Source organism: Zonotrichia albicollis, chromosome 18 (assembly GCF_047830755.1).
Source record: "Zonotrichia albicollis isolate bZonAlb1 chromosome 18, bZonAlb1.hap1, whole genome shotgun sequence".
Lineage (NCBI taxonomy): Eukaryota > Metazoa > Chordata > Aves > Passeriformes > Passerellidae > Zonotrichia > Zonotrichia albicollis.
Window position 1 is genome coordinate 13,681,514 of NC_133836.1, and position 26,954 is coordinate 13,708,467.

Sequence of the window (26,954 nt, forward strand, 5' to 3'; positions counted from 1 at the left end):
TGAAGGAGCTGCTTTGCTCCCAGCAGGATCCACATGCACTTGTCATCCCCATGCTCCCTCCTCGGGTGAGCACTTCCCACTGAAGAGGCAGAACTGTGGGACTTGAAAATGCAAATTCAGGCCTGAACATCCAAGGAGAAATATGGGAGCAAACACTCCAATGGCTGCAAGGCTCCTCACACAGAGAGAGAGGCACCTGAGCCTCCTCAAGCACCTGAACCAAGGGTTTTGCTCTGCTCAGCAAGAGCTGCAGCCCTGGGAGCAGCACTGGCCTCACGCAGAGTGCCAAGTGCTGCTTTGCTAAAAATGAAATGTCTTCACCCATTTCCAGAGGTGGGAAATCCAAGAGTGCATCCCAGGGCTGCATTCCCAAGCAATGGAGCTCAGTTTCACAGCAGGGCCGCCACAGACACACAGAGCTCTGCTCCCCTGGCTCCACAGCCTCTGGGGGTTGCAGTACTGAGCTCTGGGACAAGGTGGAATTTCCAGCAGAGCCTCTGGCCTGGTTTTCTGCACACAAGGATCAGAACACAAATCCTTTCTCCAGCAGCAAGAAATGAGAAGAGTGGCCAATGTCTGTCTTGCATTTGAGCATCATTTTTCAGCTGGATTTCTCCTGCCCTTCCCACTGGGGGCTTCATCCTGATTTGTTCTTCCTCAGGAGTGCTGGGCCAGAAGGAGCACCCCTGAGTACCTGTGTCTTGGTTTGGAAAGCCAGGAGTCTGCTAAGGAAGGCAGGAGCCTCCCCTGAAATGGAGAATGTAAACCCTCCCCACCCCTCTGAATTGTTGTAAATTTTATATTCAGGGGCTCTCAGGCAAAAATATGGGAGCAGGAAATAACAGTTCTTTAACAGGGAAAGGAAAATAAAAGGATAAAATAAACAATGCAGTGCACTAGAACAACAGTGACAGAGTCAGAACCCAGCCTGACACCCTGTGGGTCAGGGTGTTGGTGGCAGTCCCATTGCAATTGTGGCTGCAGCCCTCCTGCAGTGTCAGGGGTAGATCTGCTGGAGCAGGGATCCTGTAGAGAAGGATGTATTCTTCCTCTGAAGATCCAGTGTAAGGAGAGGCAGCTGCTGTTCCTCTGGGGAATCCAGTGGAGAAGCCATGCTGGTGTCTGAAAACCTCTGGATTATATCAGGGTAGGAATGCTTTGGCTCCTCCCTCTGGGCTCACATCTCCCAATGGGATGCTGTAGTTCTTATCAGCCATGCAGTGACATTCAATAGCTGTTATCAGCAGATGTCCCCTCCCAGGGAGGTGTGAATGTGGTCACTCAAAGAAAGAGATAAGGCAAACTGCCCACTTGACAAAGGTAATCTGCCATACAGATGGTAATGGAAAACAACTTGCATTGCCATCTTCAACAACTTGGTGTCCCACAGGGGTTCTGCCTTCCTTTGGGAAGAGCAGCCTGCACCCCACATCCTCCTGGCACAGCCTCTCCTCCCTCATTATTCCTGCTGGAGCTCAGGTGGGCACAGGGAGCTGTGCTGGGACCCTGCCACAGGATCCAGGCTGGCAGCTCAGGCTGGGGACACTCAGTGGGACACTCAGAGCAAAACCTCTGCAAATGCAGCCTGGCAGCAGCACCAGACTCCTGCTGGGGTGTGAGAATTTGTCGGAAATATCCCTCATCTGCCTCACAATCATCATGGAGAGAGACCACTAAAGAATTAAAACCCCTGTTTGCTGATTCTGGGGTGGGGCTGAAGTCATGTGCCTGAGGCCTGAAAGTATTGCTAGCTTACTATTTCCACAGTTGTTGTTTGCTATATGCTACACTGAGCTCACAGGGCACCCTGCCTTTTTACACAATAGCTCTGGAATCCTCCCCACTTCTCTGCCTGGCTGGTTTGAGCTTTGGGGTGGTCCCCTCCTCCAAGAGAAGACCTCTCTCACCCATCCGTAACCATTGTGACCGACAAGTAGAGATGTAAGAAGCCTCTTCATCAAGGAGCTGAGACATGAAATCCCTATGTGAGAAGGCCCCTCTCACCTTCTTCCAGAGACTGCCACTGAAACCCCCAGCTCAGGGGAGGAGTGCAGTGGGGGTGGGAGGAAAGCTGCCCAAAGCAAGATGGATGTCCCAGATGCAGGCAGTGGACCATGAAAACAATGGCTCTCGCTGCTGCCTAGCTCAGACTTTGTGTACCCCTTACCAAAGGGGTGCCATTCTTCCCCCCTGAAGATACAATAAACTACCTTTGTTTCAGTTGTGAAATTTATTCCCCCTTCTCCCAACAAAAAAAGCGTATAATTGGGGTCCAGATGAACTGCACCTCTGAGATCTCCCCGGATGTGTCCTGGCGAACTCTATCAGCTGGACCCCAAAGGACTATGAAGACCACGTTTGGTAGCTATACACCCATTCTTTTTCCTCCCTATTTTCGCTTATTTTTCATTTTTCCCCAGTTCCTTCCCCAACACGTTTCTGCTGTGGTTATTTAAATAACGGTGCATTTGTTTTGATTATTACTGCACAACCCCTGTGCCATGTCAGTTTTTTGCACCCTGAGATCTCCCCAAGAACCATCATGAAACCCGTTCATAAGGATGGATCGTGACACAGGGCTCTGCAGGGCTGGGCAGCTCTGCATCTCAGGAATGTTGCTGGGCAGCATCTGGAGGGTCTGGTTGATGACCCAGTTGAAGAGGTCCCTGTTTACTGCAGGGGTTGGACTAGATGGTCTTTAAAGATCCTTTTCAATCCAAACTATTCCATGAAATCTCAGAACATCTCACTGCAAAATTCAGGGATTAAACCCACTCTGTGGATTTAACCTTTGTGGTATTTATTTTGTTCTCTTCTTTCCAAGAGGAAGTTTCTCTGAGGAATCTTTTCCCAGCCCAGTGCTGCCTGTTATCTCTTATTGATCTGAAACAGAAACATGACAATAAAAAAGGTAATTTCTGGTAAAACCCAGGGAGCAGGAAATGAACTGCTGCACAGCACCAGTGAATCGTGGCAGCTGAGCCTGAGCCCTGTGCCTGGGGACCCCATTGTCACCATTGGTGGGGCTGGGGGCTGAGTGGCAAAAAGCAGAGCTGCCCTGGCAGCAGGTGTGGAAAGGGACCCACAGCCCTGGGCAAACCTAGTCACCAATTCTGCAAGCACTGGATTCAAAACATGCCCAGCTCAGGAAAGTCACTGACTCACGGAATCCCAGAATCACACAGTGGTTTGGTTTGGAAGGGACCTTAAAGCTCATCCAGTGCCACCCCTGCTATGGCAGGGACACCTCCCACTGTCCCAGGCTGCTCCAAGCCCCATCCAGCCTGGCCTTGGGCACTGCCAGTGGGACACTTCCCCTCCCTCCTGCACAGGGACCAGCAATAATTCCAGAGAAAATTACATTCATGGCTTAGGACTTTCCTTGTGAATCTCCTCTCTTAGAAAAATCAGAAAGAAGTGGCCAAAGTTTGGAGCCTCTCTCTCCAGCCCTGCCCAGCCCAGCTGCTCAGGTGTGGGGCTGGCTGAGCCATGCTTTGCTTGCCCAGTCCCTCAGCACTGTCACCCTGGGAAGAATGGGGACAATTCCTCATGGACACACTATTTCCAACAAGGGAAATACTTGACAAGGTGAATAATGTGTTCTACACCAAGCAGGGGCCATGGAGCCTCAGTCCATCCCAGAAAACCCAAGTGCTGGGGCAGGGGATGTGGGAATTGTGCTGAAAAAATCAGAATTCTCCACAAATGGCCAGAATCTACCAGATTGTTGTGTCATTCTCTGCCTGGATGGAGGGAGCAGGTGAGGAACTCCCTGGTTTGTGCTGCCCCAGGACAGAGCAGCTCTGCTGAGCAGGGTGGCAGCACCTCCAGGGCCCTGCCACAGCCTGGGATCAGAGAGCCCATGGAGCTCATAAATCAAAGGTTTTCTTGCAGAGGGAAAGAGAAAGAGCTGAGCTGAGATTGCAGCCACATCCCAGTGAGACTTCAGCTCTTCCTGTGGGAGGCACAGCCTGGCTGCTCCTCCTCTGCTCCTCACACACGAGTTGTGGCAGGTGCTGGCACTGCTCTGTGGGGCTGGGTACATCCCTACTGAACCTTTCCAGAGGCTTGGACCCCTCCAGGCTCTTCAGGGGCACTTGAGAGCTTCATCCATGGGGCCCAAGGGCCCTGTGGCACCTCCTGGACACGGCAATGGTTGGGGTTGGAATCAGAGGACAAGGGACAGCCCCAGACTAAAGCCCTGGAACAATAATGACTGCACTAAAGAGCTTTGGGAGCCTTGAATAAAGGGTTGCAGTGGGATCATATTCAGATTTGTGTTCCTGGAATAGCCAGCTGAGCATCTTCTCTGCAAGGATGCCAGGGACACAGCACAAGCTGCTCCATCTCTGCTCCTCAGGGCTGTCAGAGCAAACCCAGGAGATTCCATCATCCCTGCACAGCCCCACTCTTGGAGAGAGACTGAAGTAGGAGCACAGGGAGGTGCTGACACTGGAGAACGGCCTGAGCTTGCTGGATCTGGTGTGGGAGCCACAAAAAGCTCCAAAAATAAGAGTTTGTCTGGTGAGGCCTGGATGCAAGGAATGCTTTAAAATGCAAAACTCCTGGAGCAAAATTCTGCCAACTTTAGGATGCAGCTCAGAACTGGATGCATCCTGAAGTTGGCAGGGGTTCCAAAGGTGTCAGGACCCAGGACATCCCCCTGGCTGTCCTGAGCAGCCAAGACCCCTGCCAGGGTGTTCAGAGACCCTGGCATGGAGCCCAAAACACCTGTGGTTTTGATTATGACCCATGGAGCAAATTACCAACCTTATATGAAGATCTGCAAGCCGTGACAAATTAGGTAGAATAATATTGAAGTTATCATGGGGTGGAAAAGTAGATTTTAGGGTTTTTGGTATGGGGGTTCAGGAGGCAAGACGGAGGGAACTGGGTGTGTCCAGCCTTTCTTCTTCTTCTTCTTGGCCTCCATCTTCTGCTGTGGGTGGCACTTACAGACTGGTTTAGAGTAGAAGCTCACTGTCTAACACAGGTGATAGGTATTGGGAAGGAATTGTAAACATTGTACACGTAGTTTTTAATATAAAGACATAACACTGTCCTGGGGGCAGGCAGAGTGCCTGGAACTGTCCTGCTGGATGGACCTCAGCAGGGCAGGAGAAAATTTTGTATAGATAAGGAAAAATAAACAACCTTGAGGCTGAGAAATGAAGAGCCCTGACTCCTTCTTCAAGAGCCAGGCTGGGAAAAGAGACTTTGGAACTTTTCCCAGAGTCACTGTGACCAGCTAGAGACCCCAACACAAAGGGATCTCACCTGCACACACACCTGCATTTATTAGCTGTGGTTGAGGAGGAAAACCACATCCCAGGCTCACTGTTCACCAGACCATCACCTGAGCAGTGCTGCACTGACTGCAGCTCCAGGGGATTTTCCTGGTGGATCCTGAAGGCTGGGGAAGGCAAAGGTGTGGCCAATGCTGGAGCCCCAACTGTGGAGTTATGAGAGCAAATCTAAGGGTGGGAACGTCTCTCCCAAGGATTTAAGCTTTTGCAATAATGCTGCATGTTTGATTTGGAGGGATCATCCCAAAATCTCAGGGAAAAGAAGGAATTTAGAACAACATGGGTAACGTGCCCTGAAAAGGGCCCTAAAAGGAGCTGTATCCAGGCTTAGGAGCAGCATTAAAATTCGTGAAAAGAAGATGTGATTCTGCTGGCAATTATTGTCCAAAGAGTGCAATTTAAAGATTCTGTCTGGAATGAGAAATAAAATCTCTAGCGATAACAGAACGAAAAGGCAGACTATCACACACCTCACCCGGACAGCCAGGCAGGAAGGATCAATCAGATTTCAGCCCTGCACACAAAGGAAGCGAGTTCTGCCTTTTATCAGCTCAGGCAGTGAGAAAAAGGCCTCAGGCAAAATCCATTGTACAGGGGAAGTCCAGAGGGCTCCAGGGAATCGGGGAAACAGCAGCTGATCCCAGGAGAAGGCCAAGCAGGATGGAACCCTGCAAACCTGGACCAGCTTGAGGAAAGGGCCTCAAGCTGGTCCAGGGCAGGCTCAGGCTGGACATCAGCAGGAATTTCCCTATGGAAAGGGTTCTCAGGGCAGGCTCAGGTTGGACACAGGAGGAATTTCCCCATGGAAAGGGTGCTCAGGCCCTGGCAGGGGCTGCCCAGGCAGGTTTGGAGTGCCCATCCCTGGAGGTGCCCAGGGAAGGGCTGGAGGTGGCACACAGGGCTCTGGGTGGGGACAGGGTGGGGATTTGGCACAGGGTGGACTCAGTGACCTTGGAGGCTTTTCCAGTCTCTCTGATTCTATGGAATGCTCTGCAAGCTCCTCTGCTGTAGCAACTGGAATGTGAACACTGGATGCTTGGGGTTTGGGCTGGGAAAGTGAGAAAGGGAAGGGAAGGGAAGGGAAGGGAAGGGAAGGGAAGGGAAGGGAAGGGAAGGGAAGGGAAGGGAAGGGAAGGGAAGGGAAGGGAAGGGAAGGGAAGGGAAGGGAAGGGAAGGGAAGGGAAGGGAAGGGAAGGGAAGGGAAGGGAAGGGAAGGGAAGGGAAGGGAAGGGAAGGGAAGGGAAGGGAAGGGAAGGGAAGGGAAGGGAAGGGAAGGGAAGGGAAGGGAAGGGAAGGGAAGGGAAGGGCAGCCCCATGTGCAGAGGCACATCTGGAGGAGCTGTGCTGCTGCAGTGCCCTGTGTGTGCACAGAGTGGAGGGAGGTGCAGCTGAGCTCATTTCTGACCCAAACTACCCTAAACCACCTGCAATGTCCAAAGAGCTCCCTAGAGCATCACTGCTCCATCCCAGCTCTGCAGGGCTGCTGTGGGACCAGGGCCCAGGGCCACACACAGCTGAACAGCAGAATGTCACAGTGGTCACAGGGGTTCTTGGATGAGGGAAGAGACGAAAATGTTGATTTCATGTTCAGAAGGCTTGATTTATTATTTTATGATATATGTAGATTACATTATAACTATACTAAAAAGAAATAGAAGGAAAAGGTTCATCTCAGAAGGCTAGCTAAGAATAGAATGAAATGAATAAAAAAGGTCTGTGGCTCGGACAGAGAGTCCAAGCTATCTGATCTGTGGTTGGCCATTAATTGAAAACATTCAAGATGGGCCAATCACAGACACACCTGATGCATTCCACAGCAGCAGATAACCATTGTTTACATTTTGTTCCTGAGGCTTCTCAACTTCTCAGGAGGAAAAAATCCTGAGGAAAGGATTTTCATGAAAAGATGTCTGCGACAGTTTGCTCCTCTGCAGCAGGGTCTGAATCCTCTTTCTACCTGGTTTTACCCCATTCCCAAAACACAGACCCCACCACCAGAATCTGTGGAAAGTTGTAAATTCCCCCACAAACCCCAGTGGATGGATGCAAGCACCAGCCCTCCAGGGAGCCCTCATTGCACAGGCTCAGCTCTGTGTCTGAATGAAGCACAGCACAAGGACAGGCCCCCGTCCCAGGGGAGTGAAATGCAGAGCTTGGCTCGGGTCTGGCAGTTCATTGTCACCTGGGGGTCCCTCCCCTGCTGGCACAGGCCAGGGGTGAATGGTGTCCTAGTTCAGGGCAAATTTGGGAGAGAATCCCCAGATGGGCTCCTCTAGGAAAGCAGATTCATTTGGCCTCTCCTCCCAACCAGTCCAGGAGAAAATAGCTCCTTGAAAAAAAGGGGGAAAACCACTTAATTTAATTGATTTATTAAACAATATGACCTAAACAATATTAAACAATAAAACCCCTTGTTGCTCCAAAAGAGATGACAAACTGAGAAAATGCCTCCCCGGGTTGCAGCTCAGCTCACTCAGTCTCTGGTCAGTCCCTCAGTGCTGGCAATGTCACAGGCCAGGCCCAGCCTGGTGGCCACAGGTGCAGCTGCCGGTGCTCTGCTGGTGTTCAGTCCAGAGCAGGTTAAACAGGGCCAAAGAAAAGGGAAAAAAGAAAAAAACACAGTCCAGGGAACTTCTCTGCCTCAGCTAGCTAAACTAACTAAAAGCAAAGGAGAGCTCTGTCCCGCTGTCTGTTCATCCACAGACAACACAGTCCAGGAGCAGGAATGTGGAGGAGTGAGTGCAGTGTCTGAAAACAAACTGCTGTTTCTTCTCTCCCCGCTTCATTCTCTGCACCAAGTCTTCAAGATGCAAAACTTATTATTCAGCATAAACGGAACAAGATGATTGGGGATACAAGCATCCTATAGTCAACCTAGGACAATGGGCACACCCAGAATGGGCACCCTTGCTGCTGCTGCTGCTGTCCGAGGTGCTGACAGAGCCCCAGGACCGGATCAAACGGCACCGAGCCCCGCTGGGTGAGGCTGCTGATCCACGGGCAGGAGAAGCACAGGAAAGAACACAGAGGGGACAAGGAGCTCGGGAGGCAGGGATGTGTGTGAGCAGTGTGACCCTGCCAGGCACAGGGATGTGTGTGAGCAGTGTGACCCTCACAGGCACACGGATGTGTGTGAGCAGTGTGACCCTCACAGGGCAGGGATGTGTGTGAGCAGTATGACCCTCACAGGCACAGGGATGTGTGTGAGCAGTGTGACCCTCACAGGGCAGGGATGTGTGTGAGCAGTGTGACCCTCACAGGGAGCCTGAGAGGGGCCAGGGCAGCGCTGGGGCCAAGAACAGCTGGAGAAGGGAATCCCTGTAGGGATGCAGCCCAGCAGCCACCAGTGTCACTGCTGGGGACAGAGGGCAGGGCCAGGCTGCCCCAGTGCCCCAGGCCTGCCCCATGGTGCTCTCCACTCACTGCAGTGGCCCCTGCAGTGCCTGGGCTGGGCTGGCTTTGAAGAAAATTCACATCCCATGTGGTGTTGTGAGGTCCCCAGGATAAGGTGAGAGATGAGAAGGTCTCAGAAGGCTGATATGATGATATAATTGATATCATATCATATCATATATCATATATTATATTTTATACTAAAACTATACTAAACTATAGAGAAAGGAGACATCAGAAGGCTTAATAAGAATCAATAATAAAAACCCATGACAGCCCCAGAGTCCGACACAGCTGGCTGTGATTGGTCATTAAGATAAAAGAATTCACATGTTGGGTAAACAATTCTCCAAATCACATTCCCAAGCAGCAGAACAGGGAGAAGTTGAGGCTTCTCATCTTGCCAGGAGAAGAAATCCTGGTGAAGGGATTTTTCAGAAAATATCATGGTGACAATCCCAAGATCCAAATCTGCATCTCTGTTCACTCCCCCAGCCAGGCTCCTACGTGTCCTTGCCCCCACCAAGAGCCCAGCAGGGTGGGACAGGCAGGGAAAGAGCAGATCATGGAGAACCTGTGGAAAAGTGCTCCCAGAGATGGGTCCTCCTGTGGCAGAGCTGAGCCCAGATGGTCACCAGCTCCCCTGATCAGTCCATCAGGAATTAGCCAGGAACAAGCTCCTCCTCAGCCTAAAGGGTTGTTATTACAATCTGCAGGGTGGCTGCTACCTTGGTAATTTTGAAATTGCTTCAGAAGCTTGGGTGTGATTATTGAGCAGTGGCAGGGAGGGGAAATGATGGGACATTGCCCTTGTTTGAATATGTTTGAAAAAGATTTTATCCACGTGTGCTGTGAAGGGGTTCAAGGGCAGCAGGAATTAAACACAGACCCAGATGTGGTGAGCAGGAACAGGAGCAGCTGGTGTGTGGTCAGTGCTTCCAGGTGGTTCAGAAGGAGGTGCTGCATGGACACAGTGAAGTTCAGGCTCTCTGCTGTAAATATTTTCCTTTCTGGAATGTGCCCTTCCAGCAGAGCCACTGGCAAGGGCTTTCCCTCTCTGTGCCCATGACTGAATCCCTCACAGAGCTCACAGAGAGACGAGTGTGTGGAGATGATGAAAACAGTCACACAGATGGACACAGACATCTCCTCGGGACTTCCTTCCATGCAAACTGGTCCACAAAATAACTAATTATATTTGTAATAAATAATTTACTGAAAATTGGCAGTAAATTTCAGAATCTCCTCTGACCATGCTGCTCACTCAGAATCCGCTGGGGTCTGTATTTCCATCAGAACAGTCTCAAAAAAACAATGGCAACCAATTTAAAGCAGAAGGAGCTTTTGTTGGGGCACCGCAAGGGGTTACTGTAAATGTTTTCCTGACCCACAGCAGCAGGTCTGGCATGGACAAGCACTGGGAATATTTGATGTGGAACTGGTCTGGGCAGGCCAGCTCTGCCTGCAATATGCAGATATTTCCCACTGCTTCCCAAGAAAATGCATCCCCACATCCCTGGTCAGATCTCCCTGCACAGCCCAGCGCTGCCCTGCTCAGCTGCCATAAATCAGATCCCATGCCTGATAAATGGACAAGGATGGAACTCCATCCTCCCACCTCCTCCAACCTGGGTCCCACTGCCAAGGCCACCCAGGGGTGTCTCACAAGGCTGATGGATGTCTGTGCCCCTCTGGAGGGACACGGCTTGGAGCCCAGAATAGATCCTGCATCCCAAAACAGGGAGCAAAATGAATGGTAGCACATGACTAGATCCTGCACCCCAAACTAGGGAATGAAATGAATGGTAACACATGAAGCACACGGGGCTCTGAGCCCTCCATTGCCACATGGGCTCATTCTTTATCACTTTTGGACAAGTGAGTGAAAGACCTGGGGCAGAAAACAGGAGGCACAATTCAGTTTTTCCAGGAACAAGGACTGGAAGACGAAGACATGCAGTTTGGCATGAAATGGCAGCTGAATCATGAGCGCAAGGTTTGAAATGGCCTCACAGACTCCTTGTCGGCAGTGCCTCAGCTGCAAAGCTGCATTTTTAGAAGAAGCCACAAGCCAGGCTCTCCTCCAGGCCAGAGCCCCCCAAGACTGGCAGGGATCCTGCTGCAGCCCAGCATTTCCATCCCACAGAGTGTGCAGCTGAAAGCACCACACCAACCTGTCAAGCCTCTCCTCTCAGCCTTGTCCTTTTGTTTCCTGCCATAGGAGATGATTTTACCTCTCTGGGAAGTCCTGGGAGGGCCTGCGGGGGGATCAGCAGCCAGGTGTGACCAGTGAGCGCTGACACACAGACACAGGCAGGGATGAGGCTGGGACAGGTGTCCCCAGGGGCTGCAGGTCCCCAGGAGCCTCACAGGGAAGTGCTCAGCTCGTGGCCCCTCTCACGCCAGGATGCAAAACTGAAGGCAAAAGAAAAGGGGCAGGAGAAACAGAGAAAATGCCCCTGGAGTGTATGAGCATTGGGGGGTAAGACAGTGGGGATGGATGGAGATGAGAGATGTCTGAGGCCAGGTCAGGAACTTGGGGTTCATTGCAGAGGGCCTGGGGGCAGGGCCCTGCTGGGAGCTGCCAAACACAGCTGGGGCAGGGCTGAGAGAAGAGAGGGGCAGAGAGGATGAGAGGGTGAGGGAGTAAGGGAGTAAAAAAGGTAAGAGAGTAAAAGGGGTAAGAGAGTGAGGTTCCCATTCCAATACAATAAATCTTCTGTGTTGAATATTCTGATTCTCACTAACCAATCTAGTACAAGATACAAATCCTATAGCATTTACATACAGCCTATAAGAATCATTACATCACCATACTGTGTTACATTTTAAACCCTAAAAACTCCTCTTTGGGCCCCTTCTGCCAAGCTGTAGGGTCTGCTCTGACCCTTGGAGCTGTCTGCAAGCAGAGGGTGTTGTTCCATGAAAAGGGGATCACCTTCAGCTGGCCATGCCATTGTTTTCCAGTTGTTCAGTAACTGAGGGATCTCAAAGCTTGCTTTCATTTCAATCTCACTTATAGTTTCCATATTGTCAAAATCTTTTGCCAGGCAATCATATTTATAAGACTTTCCTGTTTCATCTTCCCCAACATTGGACAAAGTGAACAGAACCCATCTGCATCGTCATGTGGTGAGCAGAACAAAACCAGCACCTGCAGAACTGGGGGAGGAAATGTCCCCAGGAAATGCTTAAAGGGAGGCCCTGCCAAGGGCAGGAGGTGATTTGTGACCCAGTGCAGTGTCCCAAACCCTGTCCCAGCCCGGCACTCGAGCTGCAGCAGGGCCAGGGCAGGAGCCTGGCTGCTGCAAAGGAGCCTGCATGAGGGATACTCACCCTGCCATCCCCAGCTCTCCCCAGCGCCTCTGCTCCTGCAGAACTCATTTCTCTCCACACTGCCAACAGCACAGTGTGAACTGTCGGTGCCTGGGGTGTTTCTGGGTGACACAATTTTCAGCAAGAATCAAAACAGACACAACAGAGAGCCCTGGAAACAGAGTCACTCACAGAATGCCTTTTCTCCTGTTTTCTTTATCCAGAAAAAAAGGGACTATTTGAACTTGTGGAAAGTGATAGCAGGAGTGAGGAGAGCATCACAGTCCTAGGGCAGAGCCCACAGAGGCTCTGGCCCCGTTGATCTCTCTGAGCTCCTGGATTTTCACACATTTTCCTGCATCTTTAGCCTCTGCCACAGATCAGAAACTCCACTAAGCATCATTGCTTAATTGGGTCCCCTGGATCAGCTGCTCCTTACCTGTATGGCTCTCGTAATCCACCCCCAGTCTTAGTTTGGGATCTGCACTCCTCAGGAAGGATTTTTCTGTCACCACCCACTGCTGCACTGGAATTGACCCCCCAGAGCACACAACCCCAATTGCACTGCAGGGAGATTTATTCCTATTTCTTAAAATTCATGTCCCCTTTGGGTGCAGAGGTAATTAAATCTTACTATCATTATTGTGTAATAAAGGGCAACTGAAATTTATTTAATATGTGCAGGGTGAGAGGTGCTTCATTACAAAACTCCCTTATTTATCCCCAGGGAGCAGAGCAGCAGCAAGCAGAGAAGCAAAGCTGTCTGGGAGGGGAGAGCACATTCCTGGTGCCAGGGGGGATCTGGGGGGTCAGCCAGGACCCCCAGGGGCTGAGGTGGCATCTGGGGATGTGGGGTGAGGCGGGAATGGTGTCACTGCAGACCCCTGGTGCTGGGAAGGCAGAGCTGCTATGGCAATCAGCTCCCCAGAGCCTGGGAAAAGCTCCCTGCCCTGGGATGCAGATCCTGGCTATGGTTTAGTTACCTGCACCTAAATCCCAGCCCAGCCCAATCCATCCCACAGCTGAGCAGGAGCCCCTGGTAGCACTGGCTGCAACACAACCTCCTGATCCAGGGAGGAATCTGTCTCCCACTAAAAGGAAGCATTTGCAAACAATCCTTTAAATTCAGGGTTTAATTCACCCCTCTTGCAAAGCCAGTGGATAATGGGAACACTCCCTGGCACTGCTAACCCTGCTGTCCCTGGGGAGCAAAGCCCACAGGGAATTGGGAAGTCCATGGGCAAAGAGTTTGAAATCTTCTTAAGCTGTGCTTTTCCCTCAGGACCTGCCTGCTGGGAAAGCACGTGGAGCCAGAGCCTCCTGCCCACCTCCCATCACACTTGTGCCACACCAGCAGCTCTGCTGGGAATATCTCAGTGGGAATAATTACAGGGATCACCTGAGGAGCAGGAGCAGGGTCTGATGTCACAGCTCTGGCAGGTGACAGCAGCTGGGGGCACTTCCCCAGGCCTGTGAGTCACTTCCAGCCACATCAAGCTCTGAGCCTGGTGTGATTCAGGGGCTGATGAGTGACTTGGGTGAGGGAGATGAAGGGGAGCGGGTAGGGGAGATGAGGGACCTGACACAAGAGTGCTCTGGGACATGAGGGACCTGGCACAGGAGTGCTCTGGAGAAGCTGCCTCATATCCCCCCTGTGCCCCGGGGCTGGCTGCAGATGGGAGAGGATGGTGACACACTTGCAGGGCTTGAATCAGCTTTTATTCCAAACCTTTCTCCCTTTTGATAACACACAGCATTTTTCAAAGGTGGCTTTGAGCTATTCTTCTGCTATTGTCACACATCCTCTGCAAAAATACTTCAATGGCACCTTTGATTGATTCACAGACAGCAAAGGCAGGAGGAGCAGTCAATCAATCACCTGGTCTGAGCTCCTGTGTGGCACAAGGCAGATAATCCCACCAGGACACCCTGCCTCGAGACCAAAGGCTTGCTCTGACTAAATTGCATCCCCTGGGAGGGTTCCCAGCCACCTCCTCTGAGGGGATTTTTGGGAGCTGAGTCACCTTCCGTGCGATCCATGTGCTTCCAGCAGCACATGACTGTTGGCACAAAGGGCTGGGGTAACAAATCCAGGGGCTCCAGCCTGCTTTGGCACCAATCATGGCTTCCAGAGGGCTTCTGGAAATTTCCAGAACTTCCCATTCCCCCTCTCCAGCTATGAAAAGGAAGGTCACCTGTGAGAATCCTTAAATCTGAGGGTTTTGGGAAAGCTGCAAAAGGCAGGCCTCAGACAGCAGAACTGTGATTAGAGCTGAGCAGCAGCCATGAGATTTGTCAGCAGAAAAATTCTTTAAAAAGTCGAAAACTAAGGACAAATAGAACAATGATCTATGTATTCATGCTTGTCTGAATAGCTCTCTAAGCTACAGAAAGTTTATCGAGCAAGATATTAGGAAGTTTGAAGCTTAGTAATGGAGCTCTGTGCATTGTGTTTTAAGGCTTACAAGCAAGTATTGTGTTTGAGATAAGCAAGCATTGTTTAACCAAAGGTACCTGTGCTTATAGTGGTTGCACTGTCAATGTGCTTTTGCTTTGTGTGATTGGTCAAAAAACTTTTAAAGTGAGTTGTAACATTGAGTTCTTGGTCTGCTGCCTGGGTTGTGAGCTGCTGGCATCTTCCCATTGTCATAACCATGTAATGAGACTGATGCTGGATAATACAACAGCTCAAGGCAGTTCCCAGCAGCCCTGTTCTGTTTGTGATCTGTACAGAGCCCCCAGCCAGTGATAGTCACCCATGAGAGGTGGCTGTGTCCCATGGGGAGAACCAGGACAAGCCCTGGAATGGGGGCTCAGGGCTGCAGTGTCCCAGTGGAGCTGTTTGGGACTGGGTGTGCATTCCCACAGGCCCATGGACACTCTGAGCCCATGCAGATCAGCACTGTGTGTGTTTGTGGAATTACAAATATGGATTGAGGAAGGAAACACCCCCAGGAAGGCACAGCCAGAAGGGAAGGGGTGACACAGGGAACTGGAGAGGTTTATGGATCCTTCTGGCAAAACCAGAGCTCCTGATTCCAGCCCATGCCCTCACCAGCAGCAGCACCAATCGTTTGTCCAGCATTTCCATCCCTGTGGATACCAGCCCAAAGAAGAACCACGTGCCCATAGGCCATTCCCCTCTGCAGAAAGGTGCCTCCAGCAGCAGCAGCAGCAGCAGTTCCCCTCTCCCTGCTGAACCTGGATTGATCTCCTTGGTGCAAATGTGGCTTTGGATTTGTGGTTACAGAAGGATGAGAATCAGGGCAGGAGTTGAGCCCTGCAAATTCCCCAGTGAGGTCAAAACCAGCAGAGGGAATGGGGGCTATCAGCACCCAGTGCCTGGGCTGCCCCTGAACCCCACAGAACTGCCCCCAGCAGCTGCAGGAGGACAGGGGCAGCCAGGCTGGAGCCAGCCAAAGGCAGCTGGGAACTCATCTGACAAAGCACAGACCTGCATTGGGAGGCAGAGCTGCTCTCCAGAGACAGCTTTTTCTCTGAGGCCTGTTTTAGACACCACAACCCTTACTTTAAAATAAAACCTCTGTTTTGTGCCACTAGTACTCATCTGGATGCAGGCAGAGGAAGAAGAAAAGGAGGATTGATTTCTGCTCCTGAAATACAGGTTAGTGGTGCCCTGCATCCCTCCCCAGGCAGAGGCAGTGCCCTCCTCATCTGCAGGCTCTGCCCAGCTACAGGGACAGCCTGTGGAGCTGGGGCTGGCAGGTCAAAGCCTGGATGAGCAGCTCTGCCCTGCTGCATTCAGCTCTCACCTGCTGCATTCAGCTTCCCCCCCACTTGAGCTCTTTGTTCAGGTTCTGCCTGCTTGGGGCTCACACTGAACATCCCCAAACTCCCTGCCTTGCTTTGGAAAGACAGGAGTCTGCTAAGGAAGGCAGGAGCCTCCCCTGAAATGGAAAATATAAACCCTCCCCACCGCTCCCAATTGATATAAATTTTATATTCAGGGGCTCTCAGGCAAAAATATGGGAGCAGGAAATAACAGCTCTTTAATAGGGAAGAAAATAAAGGATAAAATAAGCAATGCAGTACACCAGAACAACAGTGACAGAGTCAGAACCCAGCCTGACACCCTGTGGGTCAGGGTGTTGGTGGCAGTCCCATTGGAATTGTGGCTGCAGCCCTCCTGCAGTGTCAGGGGTGGTTCTGCTGGAGCAGGGATCCTGTAGAGAAGGATGTATTCTTCCTCTGAAGATCCAGTGGAAGGAGAGGCAGCTGCTGTTCCTCTGGGGAATCCAGTGGAGAAGCCATGCTGGTGTCTGAAAACCTCTGGATAATATCTGAGTAGGAATGCTTGGCTCCTCCCTCTGGGCTCACATCTCCCAATGGGATGCTGTAGTTCTTATCAGCCATGCAGTGACATTCAATAGCTGTTATCAGCAATGTCCCCTCCCGAGGGAGGTGTGAATGTGGTCACTCAGAGAGAGAGATAAAGCAAACTGCCCACTTGACAAAGGTAATCTGCCATAGAGATGGTAATGAAAACATCTTGCATTGCCATCTTCAACAACTTGGTGCCCTCAGCCCGTGCTGGCTGACACTGTGACAGAGGTGTAAATCCCCCCCTGTGCTGCTCCCTGTTCCCATCACCCCAGCCAGCTGATCTGGCTGCTGCCAGCCTCCTCCTTGTCCAGTGTCACAGCCAAAGCCCTGCCAGCTGCCCGTCCCCAACGGGGTTTGGCGCCAGGGGCCTGCTCAGAGCCAGCTGGAGCAGCCACAGCTGTGCCTGCCCTGATGTCACTGTCACACCGTGGCCTCGGTGCAGGCTCACACAGCCCTGCCTCCCTCCTGGTGCCAAATGAGAGCTGCCATTCCCCTTCCTGCTGACACAGGGCTCCTGGCACCCAGCCCCAGTGCCAGCCCAGAGGGAAGGCCTGGCTGGGCACGGTGCCAGGCCTCACCCTGGTGAGGTGAGCTCTAACAAACTCTGCAATTCCCAGGGCAATCACCAGAGCTGTTGTGGCTCTGCTCAGCAGTGCTTCTGATGTGGAGCTGGCACTGCTCTGCTCCCATTGCTCCTGGGGCACAGGGAGCTGCTTTCCTCCCCTGCCACCTCCTCTACAAGCATTCTGGCCATGTCCTGGTTTAGGGCAAATTTGGGAGAAAACCTCCAAAGGGGCCCCTCCAGAAAGCAAACCCACACAGCCCCTGCACATAACTGGATCGGGAAGGATTGCTTGGAGAGAAGTGGAAAGAACCTGTTTATTGAACAGGCACAGTACCCCCAGCACACAGAACCTGTTTATTTAACGGGCACAGCACCCCCAGCACACAGAATGAACAATACCAGGTGACACCACTCTGTCACCGCTCTGACAAAGATGACAAATTCAGAAAGTCTCTCTGGGGGTGCTCGCTCTGTTCTCAGTCCGTCCCGTGCTGGGGCAGCTGCTGCAGCCACAAGGTGCAAACTCTCGCTGTTCCCAGGGCCCATCCGGAGCAGGTTCGAGTGGCTCCAAAAAAGGGAAAGGAGAAACAGTCCAGGGAAAATTTGGACTGCTTAGCTAAACTAACTAATGAGCAGAAGCAAAAAGCAAAGGCAAAGCAGGAGCAAAGCAGGAGCAAGAGCAAAGTAAAAAGCAAAGCAAAAAGCAAAAGCAGCACCATGCACTGCCCTGTCTGTGTGTCCCGCCAGCTGTGGGGGAGCAGCTGAGAGCAAAACCCAAACAAAACATTCGCTCTGCAGAGCCAGTCCTGAAGGCACAGAACATGATATCCAGCATGAACAGAGCACAGGAATGGGGATACAAGCAGCATAACATCACCCCAGGACAGGCCAGCAGCTGCCACCTCCAGGAATGATTCCCTGCAGGATCCAAGATCCCTCCAGAGCTCCCTGGACTGACCCTGCAGCTCCCCCTCACAGCAGAGCCGATGGAATCCTGCCCTAGGAGGAGCAGGGAATGCCAGAGCCTCCTCCTAGCCAGGTCCTCAGTGCCATCCCCAGCTCACCCCATGGCTTTCAGGCAGTGATTGCCTCATGTCCAGTGTCCCGACGCTCTCTGGGTCATCAGGATCCCATTCCTGAGCAGATGTCATCTGTCAGTGCACAGCAAGGCCTTGGCCACACCACAGGAGTGTCGCAGACATCTTTTCATGAAAATCCTTTCTTAGGATTTTTTCTTCCTGAGAAGCTGAGAGGATTGAGGAACAAAATGTAAACAATAATTATCTGCTGCTGTGGAATGCAACAGGTGCATCTGTGATTGGCTAATCTTGGATGTTTAGAATTAATGGCCAACCACAGCCCAGTTAGCTTGGACTCTCTGTCCAAGACACAAACCTTTATTATTCATTCCATTCTATTCTTAGCTTTGCAAGCCTTCTGAGATAAAACTTTTCCTTCTATTCTTCTTAGTATAGTTATAATGTAATATATATACATAAAATAATAAATCAACCTTCTGAACATGGAGTCAACATTCTTGTCTCTTCCCTCATCTGAAGACCTCTGTGAACACGGTCACACAGGAGCTCCAGAAGTTCTCCTCTGGGAGCCCAGGCAGCTCCTCCAGCCCCCCCAGTGCAGCCCCATCCCTGCTGTGGCACTGACAGGACAGGGACCCTTGGACTGGCTCCTTCCCTCCCTGGACGTGGCAGAACCAGCAGGGCTGGAGGTGCTGCTGGCACTGTCCTTGTCCTTGCAGACTCCCTTGGGAGCTAAGCCACACACAGCTGAGAAAGGAACTTGGGGCCGTGGTTTGGGGGTGGATTTGGTGGTACTGGGCTGATGGCTGCACAGATAATCCTGAAGGTCTTTTCCAACATTCTTGAAAAGCATCACTTCCCCAGGGAGGCTCCAGCTTCCTCGCCCTCTTGTGTCCCCTCTTTTGGAAGCCCTAGCTTGTGGAATCGCTGTGACATGAGTCTGCCTGTGGCATTTCCATGCAGGGTAAGCTGAGCTCTGCATCCTGAGCCCAGCTCTGACCTGGGCTCTCCTGGACAAGGCAGCTGCTTTGTGGAAGCAGCATCCCTGCTATCACCTGAAAAACGTCCAAACTTGGGGTATGAGACAGCAAAAACCTGTCTGTCTGGCCTCCAACTACCAGCAGAAACTGCAAATCACTCTTCCAGATGCTCTTCCAGCTGCCACAGCCCTCGGAGAGGTTTTCTTGTTAAACGAGCAGTAAAATGGATTGCAGGGAGCTGGCAGGGGAGGGGAGCAGAGCAGATGTGACTGGTGTGTGAACAGGAGTGGATGGGAGGGTGTGTCCAGCTCTGAGCTCTGAGCAGCAGAGCAGGTGAGAAAAAGGCCCTGGGCCATGGAACAGGCATCCAGTTCTTGGTGTGTGCTGCTCTCAGGTGGAACCTTACAATCTTGTTTTTCTAAGTTCTTCTAAGCCTTTTGATGATTACATTCTTGTAATGAAATTTCTCACACACTTTTATGTGAATAATTATTATCTTACATTGTTTTTTAGAGCAAGAGAAATTTGATGGACTGCTGGTCTGTCCAGTGCCATTGAAGATGTAGCAATTTAATCCTCCAATCCACTGTCACTTTTGAAAGTCTATAAATATTGGAGTCAGGAAACAAATTTCCCTTCTTCATACCTTAGAATTCCAGTATCCACGCCATTTTATTTCGTATCTAATTGCAACAGAACCTCCCTGCTGGCTCTGCAGCAGCTCTCACCAGGGTCAGGGGAAAGGCAGGGAAAATGTTCCATTAAACCTGATAAAGGACTCCTCGGGTGGCACCAGGGACCAGGAGTGTGGCAGCAGGGGTGACACAGGCCCAGGGTGCAGCAGCTGAGTCCCAGTGAAATAAACCCGGGCAGGAGACCTTTCTCCTTTTTAATGCCTTTATTAAAAGTGGTCAGCTTGGGTGGGGAGAACCAAGGGGTCCATACTCACACTGCTGCTGCTGCTGCTGCTCCCAGGAGTGACTCAGAGAAGGAGGAAGAGGAGTGCAGCTCTGTGCACTGGTCTGTGGGCAGAGCTGGGGAGTTCCGTCTGCACCAGAGCATCAGGAATGTCCCAGACTTCTGGTTTAACATTCGACATCCTCTGTCTAGCTGACATCTTTTACGTTAGGGTGAGGGGTAAAAGGGGTCTTAGCGGACACTGGATTCTGTTCCTCATGTCTAGACATCACTTTGATTCATCAATTTTGTGTTGGCTCGTTGTTTTAGGGGTTTTTGGCTAGGTTTGGTGAGGGGCTTCTCCCTTTACATGCTGGTTCCGATGTCGTTTGCATGCCGACTCGATGTCCCTTCCCCTTCACCATCAGGTGCCATCCTCCAGGAAGCAGCAGGGTGTCACTCGACAAAAGGGGGATTCCCAACCATCAACAACAGGTAGTTAATGAAAACAACAGGTGATTACAGCAACAGTTAGAACTCCACCCTGGCAGCAACTGGCCCAACCTGTGAACTCTGCAACCTTTTAAAAAAATGGGCAGCTGTTCTACTCATAACACCAGGGCAGCACTGCCCAGCTGGATCTCACACCCCGCTGGGACTGGCATTGCCATGGTGGGAGGCAATCACATGGAACGGAAGATTTCCCCAGGTTTTCCCATTGCTGTGCCCCAGAGCAGCTCAGGGACAGGCAGGCTCAGGTGCTGGGCACAGCAATGCCCGAGCAGCCTCTGTGCTCACAGGCCTCTCACACCTCCCTGCCCCTGGCTGTGCACAGAGGAGACTCCTCCTTCCCCAACCTTGGATTTCACTTCCCAAAGCTGAAGCGGAATCCTGGCCCCACTCTGCAGCTGGACACACCAAGGACATCACACCCACCAGGGCTCTCCAGGCCTCCTCTGTGCCACCTCCTCTGCCAGGGCTCTTGGAAGAGTAAAACCTTGCCAGGGAAAACACAAATATTCCCTGATTCATCAGAACAAACAAACAATAATTAACTCATCTAAAAGAGCAACTTCAAAGCAATCAGGAAAGGCAAAGGAATATTGGAAAAGGCTTCTAAACTCCTCGTGCTGGTTGTGGAGCTCTAGGCAGGATTTTGCCTCCCTGTGTGAGGGGTAGGGAGCTCTGGGGAGCTCTGATAATTGTCTCTCTCTCACCTGCTGCACCCTGGAGACCTTCACCAGCAGGAGCAGGCTGGGGGCTCCTTGGGGTGTAGATCCAGCTGTGTGGGGCAGGGTGGGTGCCCAGGGAGCAGATCCAGCTGTGTGGGGCAGGGTGGGTGCCCAGGGAGCAGATCCAGCTGTGCCCAGCTGTGTGGGTGCTCAGGGAGCAGATCCAGCTGTGTCAGACAGGGTGGGTGCCCAGGGAGCAGATCCAGCTGTGCCCAGCTGTGTGGGTGCTCAGGGAGCAGATCCAGCTGTGTCAGACAGGGTGGGTGCTCAGGGAGCAGATCCAGCTGTGCCTAGCTGTGTGGGTGCCCAGGGAGCAGATCCAGCTGTGTAGGGCAGTGTGGGTGCACAGGGAGCAGATCCAGCTGTGCCCAGCAGGGTGGGTGCCCAGGGAGCAGATCCAGCTGTGTCAGACAGGGTGAGTGGCCATGGAGCAGATCCAGCTGTGTCAGACAGGGTGGGTGTCCCAGGGAGCAGATCCAGCTGTGCCCAGCTGTGTGGGTGCTCAGGGAGCAGATCCAGCTGTGCCCAGCAGGGTGGGTGCCCAGGGAGCACATCCAGCTGTGTGGGGCAGTGTGGGTGCCCAGGAGCAGATCCAGCTGTGTCAGACAGGGTGGGTGTCCCAGGGAGCAGATCCAGCTGTGCCCAGCTGTGTGGGTGTCCATGGAGCAGATCCAGCTGTGTCAGACAGGGTGGGTGTCCCAGGGAGCAGATCCAGTTGTGCCCAGCTGTGTGGGTGTCCATGGAGCAGATCCAGCTGTGTCAGACAGGGTGGGTGTCCCATGGAGCAGATCCAGCTGTGCCCAGCTGTGTGGGTGTTCAGGGAGCAGATCCAGCTGTGCCCAGCTGTGTGCGTGTCCATGGAGCAGATCCAGCTGTGCTCAGCTGTGTGGGTGTTCAGGGAGCAGATCCAGCTGTGCCCAGCTGTGTGGGCGCACAGGGAGCCGATCTGAGCCCTTGTCTGTGCCCTGAGCAGCCCAGAGCCCCCAGCACTGGGGCACACCAACCTCTGCCCTGGCAAGGGGACACAGTGGGGCCAGCAGCGCCTCCAGCACCTTCACCTGAGCTCTGCAGAGCCCAGGCTCTGCTTTCCCGGCTTTCCCCACGTTTCAGCATCTGTGTTTACTCACCCAGCCACACAACTTCCAGCTGTGTTGGGATGCAGTGGGGTTTCCAGAACATTTGTATTTCTGGTTGGTTTCCCAGCTGAAGGACAAATTGTGCTCAAGGGGAGATGGTGAGATGCCCTGGGGTGTTCATGGAGGTGCAGAAGGGTCAGAACCTGCCTTGTGGGGGTGCTGGAGGTGCCCAGGGCACAGCACTTGCTCCACACAGCCCCATGTGCCCAGTGCCACCACCCTGACCCACGAGAGGGGTCAATGCCTCAGGGACTCCTCACCCCTCCAGTGCCACCAGCTCCATCTGAGCTCACCAATCACCTTCAGGGGCAGAAGCTCGTCCTGAACTGGTGTCAGAAGTACAAAACCTGGAGCCAGGTATTTGACTCATTTCCCTTCCTCCTAAACTTACCTGCAGTGCAGAATTGCTCTTTTTGTCTCAACAGGCGTCTCTAAGGAAGTGTGGATAGGTACTGGGAGCACATGTGGGGTGTGGTGGGGAAGGTGTTGATAAACCCCGAACTTTCCATTGTTTGTTCTTAATCTTTTCATTTAAAAATTATAACTCACTGCTACACATCCCTTATCTGCTTTCAGTGTCCCAGAGTGGTGCTGTTAGAGGTGAGGGGAGGCTCAGGTGTGTCCCATCGGAGCCAGGGAATGGCTGGGGCTGGGCCAGGGCAGCTCAGGCTGAGCTCAGGGCAAGGTTCTTCCCCAATGAGTGGGTTCTGGGAATCCCCACTGATGCTTCTTTCTCATAAAGAGATGTTAGTGAAACAATTACATAGCCTTGTCAAGACTAAATTGTAGGTGAAAGCCCAGCACATCTCTACCCAAACACGGCCAACCACTCACAACTTAACTTCCAACACGCTTCCTCACCATCATAGGAGCACTAATAGGATTCCACGACCATGCCCTCATGGTTGCACTGGCAATCTGCAGCCTAGTCCTTTACCTATTAACCCACACACTCACAGAAAAACTATCATCAAGCACAGCGGCTGGGCACTGCCCAGGCTGCCCAGGGAATGGGCACGGCCCCGAGGCTGCCAGAGCTCCAGGAGCCTTTGGGCAGCACTGCCAGGGATGGACAGGGTGGGGTTGTTGGGGGTCTGGGCAGGGACAGGGGCTGGATTTGATGATCCTGGGGGTCCTTTCCAGCTCAGGACATTCTGTGATTGTCCCTCTGGAGACATCAGTGGTGTGACCTTGCTGTCAGTGTGGCAGTGGTGGTGTCTGGCACTGCACATGAACAAGAGGCATTTCAGTAATCCATGTGTTATTTCACCTGTCCATCTTCGAGTCTGACACCAGTGCCATTAGGATTAATTAAGATTAATGGCACTGGTCACTAAGAGAACAGAACACAGCTCAGCCAGTCTGGGCACTTCACCACCAGCTGTACCTGCACCCTGCCAGCCCCCTGAATGCTCCACAATGCCCTAGAGCCCCTTCCCTGCTGAGGAAAACTTTGTCCTGGATCCACAACTGCCAGGGAGATCCCTGCTCTGGTTCTGGCTTTGTTTGAGCTGCTCTCTCCCAAGGAGCAGCAAAATACCTCACTCACATCCAGTCACTTCCCAGGCAGGAAATGATAAGAGAACATCTCACTTGTGATTTGATTTTGCAGCTGGATGTTTGTCGTGTAATATACACCAAAAATGAGAATATCCCAGGCATTAGGAGGGCTCAGGGAGCTTTGCACTAATGCTGGGTGCAGATGATATGTTAATGTATTTATCTGATCCAGCTCAAGCTCTCCCTAATCTATTGACAGGAATGTCTGGGGTGGGGACAGAGCCACACACAAACCAGGCTGGCACAGCCTGACTCCATCTCCACACAGGCTTTGCCACACCAAACCCCTCTGAGCTCACAGCACCCGGGATCTGGGACAAAGCAGGGACCACAAGGAGCAGGGGAATCCTAAGCTGTGGGAACTCAGCACATCATTCCAGATGTCCAGAGTTACCGAGAGAACCCTTGGGGGCCTTGGAAATCCTGGAATGTTTTCAGAAGCACCTGGTAGCTTGACTTTGACCCTGCACGGGATGTGCCACCTGTTTGAGGACATGAGAGTCACTTGGGGATGAATGGTGTAAGAATTAAGTATTCACAGGGTGGAAATACAGATTTTAGGGGTTTGGTACAGGGGGTTATGGAGACAATATGGAGGGATCAGGGCATGTCTTGTCCTTCTTTCTTCTTCTTTTCATCCATTTTCTGTGGTGATGTTGGCACTTTGGGATTGGTCCATGGTGAAGGTGCACTTGCTAATATGGATGAAAGGTATTGGGAAATAAAGGTAAATATGATTTACGTAGTTTTTAGTATAAAAATAGACGACCGCCCAGTGGGAGGTCAGAGTGGCCTTGGCTGCCTTGCTGGTCAGACCTCTGTCAGGCTGGAAGAAAATTCTATAAATAAGAAATAATAAACAATTCGAAGACTGAAAATCTGAAGAGTCCAGACTCATTCTTTGGAGTGCGGGCTGTCCCAGAGCCATCCTACGTGTGACCGGGCAGAGACAAACAGCTGAACCAGACACTAAGCCAGACCTCCCACCATGGAGAACCCTCTGGGCTATGGGTATGGTCACTTCTAAACCCCTCTGAGCTGTAAAACCTCACTAGCACCTGAGAACAGCCCTGCAGGACAAACCCTGCCCCACAGGTTTCCCCTTTTGCAATAAAAACAGCAAAAAGGAGAGCTGGAGACTGGTTTTTCCTGGCCAGGAAAAGCCCTTTTCTCCCTCCCCTTGAGTGGCTCCTGAGCCTCCCTGGCTGGCTGCCTTCACCTGTCCAGGCTGTGGCTTCTCAGGGACACACAGCAGCAGGAGCCCCCTGGCACTGAGTGTCCCTGGGGATCTCTGGGGGGAATTGCAGCCCATTTCCATCAAATCAATTCCCCACATCATGATTTAGAGTTCTGGGACCCTGTTAGAGGGCAGTGGGCTTCCCCTGCCAGTGCTGCAGGGCTGGGACTCACCTGCCAGTGTCACATGCCAGTGTCACATCCACCTGGAGCCACTTCCCAGGGCAGAAATGTGCCCTGGTGCACACCCTGGGCTGGCTCTGTGTGGGACCATCCTCCTGCCCCAGCTTGGCAGCAAATCTCCCTGAGCCCCTCCTGCCACGGCACCTGCAGACCCTGGTGAGGAGTGATGGTTATTGCTGCAAATTCCTTCCATTTCTGACCTGGGAGGAGCAGTAATATACATTTTCCTGGAAAAGATTCTGCATTTAACAGTGGGGCTTAACTGAGACCATGGGATAGGAGACAACACTGGTGCAGTAAAAATAATCAGGATGTGCTTGGTTTGTTAATTGAGCCAAATTTCCACAGTTTTCCTCAGCCATGGAGTGAGTGTAGCCCCAAAGATGAAATATTTCTCTCTGTGCTCATGAATCAAAGCCAGAGAGACAGCCTGAGCTGGTTCTGCAGCGTGTCCTTCACCTGAAAGCAGGAGTCAAACATTTCCTGTGAGTGAGATAAGCCTGGGTGAGTAATGCCCCTGCCTCCTCTGCCAGCTCCCAAAGACAAAACACAAACATGTGCAACTGTAGCTCTTGTGTTTACAGGAATTAGAAAGGTTTGGTTTAATTTGGTTTAGCTTGTTTCCCAAATGAGATTTGCATCTGGAAATGACACAAATTTCATGGCCTAAGGGAGAAAATGATGTTGGAAGGTGCAGGCATCCAATCCTGACCTGCTGGAAACAAAGACTGAACAGAACATGTGGAAAGGGATCCACTCATGGAAGGGATGAGCTATCAAACCCCTCAGACTAAGGAGCACAAGAGGGGCTCTGATAGAAGCTGCCTCTGAATGTAGGGAACCATCCAGGAGCTTCAAGCAGCACAGGGGGAAATGCAGACAAATGGACAAACAAGCCCAAAACAGCCCCAGGAGCTCATGGCAATGTGGGACTCTGCCAGGTGTGGGCAACTCCTGCTTCCTACAGGGGTTTAGGGTCAAAAACACATTGCTCTTTTCCCAAAGCAAAGTCCAAAAGTTCCTGCCAGCTGATTGGAACCCTCCTCCAGAGGGAACAGCACAGCTGTAAATTGTCCTTGCTGTGCTTTTAATCTCTGAAAGGTCTGCAAAAGTGTCTGGGCACTTGCTGGTTTTCAGTTGTGAGCCTCATTTTGTATCTATTCATTCTGCATCAGTCCAGGAAACTTCCCCCAAATTACCTTGATCAATTGTTCTTGATCTATTTAATAAATCCTTTTCAGTTCAACTCTGGTAATAGCAGGGGCCACACTTCCAAACGTGCCACCACAAATGCACCTTCCCCCTTGGAGAGCTGCTGCCAAAGGTGAGATGTGTGCCAAATACTGAAGAACTGAGAAATTCCAGGTAAATGGGAAGGACAACAGAAAGCTCACAGGTTTACACTGATTTGTGATCTTAAAAAATGTCTCCAAACTGAATCTGTGTGTTCAGGCAAGCAGAGCTGGGTGTATTCACACACCATCAGGGCCCTGATGGGGCACTTTGCTCCTGGAGGGAGGGTGGGGTGGCAGGGGGCTGGGGAGGTGCACACACAGACACAGACACATGGATCACACACAGGGATCACACACACACACACACACACACACACACACACACACACACACACAGAGACACACAGACAGGCACACATGGAGCACACACACACACACACACATGGATCGCACACAGGGATCACACACACACACAGACACACACAGACACACACACAGGCACGGATACACAGACAGACACACACAGACACAC